Below are 6,188 nucleotides of genomic sequence, written 5' to 3'. Positions count from 1 at the left end.
CTGCCAACCTAGCAGTTTGAAAGCATGTAAAAATGGAGGTAGAAAAATAGGGACCCCCTTTGGTGGGAAGGGAACAGCTTTCCGTGTGCCTTTGGCGCCCAGCCTCTTCTTAAAAACTTCTAATGATGGAGCACCACAACTTCTGGAAGCAACTGTTCCACTGGTTGATTGTTCTTACCATCAGGAAATTTCTCCTTATTTCTAGGTTGCTTCTCTCCTTGATTAATTTCCATCTGTTGCTTCTTGTCCTTCCTCCGGGTGCTTTGAAAAACAGGTTGAGCCCCTCTTCTTTGTGGCAACCCCTTAGATATTGGAACACCATTATCATATTACCCTTAGTCAGTGATGAAATTCAATTTTTTTTACTACCGGTTCTGTGGGTGTGGCAGGGGAAGGATACTGCAAAATCCCCACTCCCTCTCCACTCTGGGACCAGCCAGAGGTGGTATTTGCTGGTTCTCTAAACTACTCAAAATTTCCGCTACCAGTTCTCCGAATTACTCACAATTTCCGCTACCGGTTCTCCAGAACCTGTCAGAACCTGCTGGATTTCACCCCTGCCCTTAGTCCTTCTTATAGACATATCCAATTCCTGCAACCGTTCTTCATATGTTTTAGTCTCCAGTCCTCTTTTCTCTGCGCTCTTTCCAGAGTCTCAACATCTTTTGTGGTGACTAAAACTGGATGCGATGTTCCAAGTGGGGTCTTACCAAGGCATTATAACGTGGTACTAACACATCATGTGATCTTGATTTTATCCACTCGATGCATCTCTTGAAAATCCTGATTCAACAGTGCTTTATTAATGTAACATCTGGCTTTGTATTCTAATCACCAGCACATGTTAAGAGCTGGTAACGAGGGAATCTAAAACCATATCGAGGGCTCCCTTGGTCTGAGATAATTTTGGAAAAGAGGGGATCATTTCCTCTGTCTATTTGTCTTGAAAGCTCAATGCAGAATTGGCGCCTTTGATCCGGGCACTATTAAAATGAATGATTAGCGGCATTTTTCCTAATATGCTGTAAACATATTAACAAGGAATTTTTCCTCTCTCTGTAGAAATTAATGCCTTACCTTGGAAATTTAGCAACATTTGTTTTTTTATTGGCCTGGCTGATTGTTCTGAGCCTCTTGGTTCCTTAGGTTTGGTGAAAAATGCGGCTGCAAACATACCTGACTTGAATACAAAGTGAGGTTTTTTTTTTTAAAGTTATTTATAGGATTCGGATCCTTTAATAATTTGAGTACTAATTTATTAGATAACTTGTCTTTGAAAACAATTTTTCCTCTTTATCTTCTAAGAGTATTGAGGCCTGTTTGGATTTTTAAACCGCTTAGAGAGGGCTGTAAAAGCACTATGAAGCGGGATATAAGTCTGGGCTATTGCTATTGTGTTTAGTAGTTTTGGTATGCAATGCCCTATAGCGAAGGGAGAATTCTTGAAATAATTTATGTCCAGCAAGAATTGCACTGTTGATAGGGATGAGAGTCTATTTTCACTATTATACTGCTCTGACTTTTGGTTTTGACCCTGCATTCCTGTCTTCAGCCCAATGGCTTTTGGTACAGAAGGGGTGAAAAAGTTTTGCTTGCCCCTAAGTTCATTTCATAGTGTAAATCAGTTTATTCTGATCCACAGAATTCCGAAGGATCCATGAAGAACTGAATTATGAGTTAGTTCCACTCCCTTCCATCGCCCTGCTGTAAGCTGGATTTCTTATCCTGCTTAGAGATATTAGCATGTGCTGGAACCTAAGAATTAGCCTGAAAAAGATAATTGCTTAGATGATGGCCAAGCAGTTCGAAACCACGTAAAAATGCAAGTAGAAAAATAGGAACCACCTATGGTGGAAAGATAACAGTGTTCTGTGCGCCTTCGGCATTTAGTCATGCTGGCAACTTGACCACGGAGACGTCTTCGGACGGCGCTGGCTCTTTGGCTTTGAAATGGAGATGAGCACCACCCCCTAGAGTCGGGAACGACTAGCACATATGTGCGAGGGGAACCTTTACTTTTACCTTTATCTCCAATCTGAAATAATCTCTACAAAATATTTTGGCCATGTTAGAGATGACCAGCAGAGGTCTCTGTTGGACATACAGATCCCATATCACACCCTTCCTCCAGTTACAGCTTTGCTCTTTAAGGCTTTATGGCACTTTTTTTCTCCTTCATTGCGGAGTGCTGAAAATACTCACCCCCCCTTACCCCACATGCATCTTGGCGGAAAAAAATAGTGGGGGAAAAAAGCTTCCAACAATGTGCGGCTCACAGCTGATCTGTATGATCATCTGAAGTTTTTTCTTTCACTTTTTAAAGCATTTTTTCCCCTGCCTATTCACCCGAACCGGCAGGAAAAAAATGCTTTAAAGAGTGAAAAAAAGTTGACCACGCCCACCCAGTCACACGACCCCACCCACCAAGCCACGCCCACAGAACCAGCGGGCAAAAAAAAAAAAAGATTTCACCACTGATGAACACTTCTGTAAAGATAGAATAGAATAGAATAGCAGAGTTGGAAGGGACCTTGGAGGTCTTCTAGTCCAACCCCCTGCCTAGACAGGAAACCCTACACCATTTCAGACAAATGGATATCCAACCTCTTCTTAAAAAGCTCCAGTGTTGGAGTATTCACAACTTCTGGAGGCAGCTTCTTCCACTAATTAATTGTTCTAACGCTCAGGAAGTTTCTCCTCAGTTGTAAGTTGCTTCTCTCTTTGTGAGCTAGTGAGATCCTTTCCAGTTCCCAGAAAGCAATGATGTGGGTTTTTTGGGGGGGAAAGCTTCAATGAGGTCCTGAATTCTTGGACAAGGTAGTTGAGTCAGGCAGGATCAGCTAAGAAGACAATCCAGTTGTAAGCTTATAGTTGTGGTTCAGAAATAGCATTTGTTATCCTGAATGATGACCTCTGAGAGGAGAAACATCAGGTTTTCAAGACAGTCGAGTCTTCGTGAGCTCTAAACAGCTTTAAGGTCCATTCCTGACGGTGTCCATTGGGATTTTGGTTCTACTTTGAAGATCATCTTCAAGGGTTAGTTCAGGAGAACTGGTTCTTAGCTACTGACACATATTATGAAGTCCTGGGAGATCCGGACCTGACCGTGTACCGTTTTTATGCCAACTAAATGAAGTCATTTGGGATGTGCTACAGATTCCCCCATCTACATCACCTTCTAATTGGTTAGCTTCAGTGCATGGGGATCCTTTTGAAGATTCAAAGCATCCGTTGCTCGAAACTGCAGCTGACAAAATTTTAACTAGTACAGCTTGATCGCCTCGTTCAATCTTCAAAGGGTTTGTCTGTTCCCTTCATTCTGTCTTTCAAAGCCTGAACAAATACCTTGAGGAATGCGGATATGCAGATATCTTTTGATGACACCAAAGATCTCAAAGTCTTCTCCAATCAGACCATCCAAGGGAACTGCCTCCTTTTCCTTCCCCTTCTCTTGATCTTCTGTGGTTTCACCTTCATATATGTATGAATGTCCTTCGACGAATTACTTACCTTATCTTCTTTTAGATAATGTGAAGCTGGAGATGGGTGAAATCAGTGTTCTTCACCCAGAGATTTCCGTTGCTATTTTAGTGACTCGCTACACTCCATAAAATTCTTTTTAATGCTAGTTTTTTGTTAAAACTGTCCAAGAATCGGTTTGCGTAGATGGTACGTAAATACAGTTCTTTACTTGCAACAGTTCTTTACTTGCAGCAGTTCATTTAGTGACCATTTGAAGTTACAACAGCACTGAAAAAAAGGACTGAGGGCCATTTGGCAAATCAAAATTCAGACCTCTAGGGATCTTTATGACAATTGCAATGTCCTGGTGTCAAATGATCCCTTTTTGCGACCTTCTGACAAGCAAAGTAAGGAAGCCAGATTCACTTAACAACCGTGGCAAGTTAGGTGGTAAAATGGAGAAAAACTCACTTAACAGAAATGTTGGGTTGTACGTTGAGGACGACATCTATTTGCAGCCTCCTCCATTCACAAAGGTGGCTCAGTGGCTAAGACGCTGAGCTTGTCGATCAGAAAGGTCGGCAATTCGGCGGTTCAAATCCCAAGCGCCACGTAACGGAGTGAGCTCCTGTGACTTGTCCCAGCTTCTGCCAACCTAGCAGTTTGAAAGCATTTAAAAAATGCAAGTAGAAAAATAGGGACCAGCTTTGGTGGGAAGGTCACAGCATTCCGTGCATCTTTGGCATTTATTCATGTTGGCCACATGACCACGGAGACGTCTTCGGACAGCGCTGGCTCTTCAGCTTTGAAATGGAGAGGAGCACCGCCCCCTAGCACCACTAGTTGGGAACGGCTAGCACATATGTGTGAGGGGAAACTTTACCATTCACAAAGAGACTTGATCTTCACCATCAACATTCGTATTAGGGAAAAAAGGCAGCGGAAAGAAGAGACACGATGGGTAAAATGTCCTTTTCACATGTTCTTGCAACTGGTTTCTGGGGCAAAGAGAAAGAACCTTAAATTGTTTACCATGTACCTCACCCCATTCCTAAGAGGTCTGTAAAGGGGGCGTCCTACTGTCCCCATTTACTTGTATTCATTTCCTTTGTTCATGTCCATGTTCATAGTTGTCAGGGGAAAAAAAATGCCCTGGGTATCTGAGATCAATGGACCGTGGCTGATTCCCTTCCGCATATCTTTTGAGATATTGAGAAAAGTAAAAGTCTTTAAGTATTCTAATTAATAAACAAAACTTTAATACGAAAATAATAAAAGTAAATGAAACAGAAAATAACAAATGGTTACATTTTGATAATGAAAGCTACGTCTGCCAAAGTTGGCTGCCGAACAAAGAAGAGAGGAATTTTGGAATGTGTAACGCGTGCGCAATAAATCACTTTCAGATAACATTTTGTTTTATGACCTGCGCAATAAAGCTTTCTTAGTTTAACTCTTGAATGTCAGTTTAGGCAGTTCAGGCCTAGCAAACTTTTTAACATCGTGACAATACTTATACCTGCTATCCTGTACATCCCATTGAGAAACTAATAAATAAACAAACAAATAAAATAAATTCTGTTAAGTTCAGACCTGAGAATGGGAATCTTCTGCTTGTCTCCTCCCAAGGAGCAACTTTGCCGAATGCAGCAGTGTTTGAAAAACATCTGGCCAGATGATTTCCTCTCCGAAGCAGCTCGTTCATTATTGTCATGCGTTCGGGTAATGTGTTTGCGTTCTCACAGAGGACTCGGATAAACAAAGCCTTGCTTTGGAAAAGTACCTTGTGATACAAATTTGATGGCCTGCTTAATTCCCCAAGGGAAATCCTCGTAGAGAATGAATAAAGCAGGGGAAACATTTTTTTTTAACCTGGGAGATGAGGTTGATTGCTACCGACTGTCTTGTGATTGCTGATGAGGAGGGGCACGAAACACAGATTGCGAATTCAGGGGCCCAGGAAAGCAAGAAACACGTGAAATGATAAAAGCAAAAAAGGAGACACCCATTAAATCTCCACCTACTCTAAACCTGTGATCAGTGGTGGGATTCAAACATTTTTACTACTGGTTCTGTTGACGTGGCTTGGGCATGGTGTGGCTTGATGGATGTGGCAGGGGAAGGTTACTGCAAAATCCCCATTTCCTCCCGATCAGTTGGGATTCGGGAGGCAGAGAATAGATGGGGGTGGGCCCCCTCATTTTATTTATTGCTAAATAAAAATGTAGCAATAAGGTAAAGATAAAGGTTCCCCTCGCACATATGTGCTAGTCGTTCTCGACTCTAGGGGGCAGAGCTCATCTGTTTCAAAACCGAACAGCCAACGCTGTCCAAAGACGTCAGACTTACTGGTCTGAAATGGGCTGGCTAAGGGCCAGTTCCCTTTGCATCATTGTTTGAAAAAACAATATTATTTCGACATCACTTCCAGAGTTTCCTTCCTTCTTACTCCAGGTTCACAATTATTTTCAAGGTGGGAATAGAAATGCGTGGCAGGTTTGATTCTTTGATGACAAGATCGTTGAGTCAAATTAAAACTGGGGCAGTCAGATTCATGTTCCTCTTTGTTGACTTGACCTACAGGAAACTCTCTTTATCAACAAAACGTCTCAGCCCACTTGCTTTGAACATGGAGATCTTCTCCTGAATGTTTTTTTCCCCAGCTTTCAAGAGAGGCCTTTTAAACATGACCTGCAATGAACTCCCAGTTCCTGCATGTCACACAT

This window comes from Natrix helvetica, assembly GCF_964273705.1.
Source record: "Natrix helvetica genome assembly, chromosome: 10".
NCBI classification, from domain to species: domain Eukaryota; kingdom Metazoa; phylum Chordata; class Lepidosauria; order Squamata; family Natricidae; genus Natrix; species Natrix helvetica.
Note: the sequence above shows the minus strand (reverse complement) of the source record.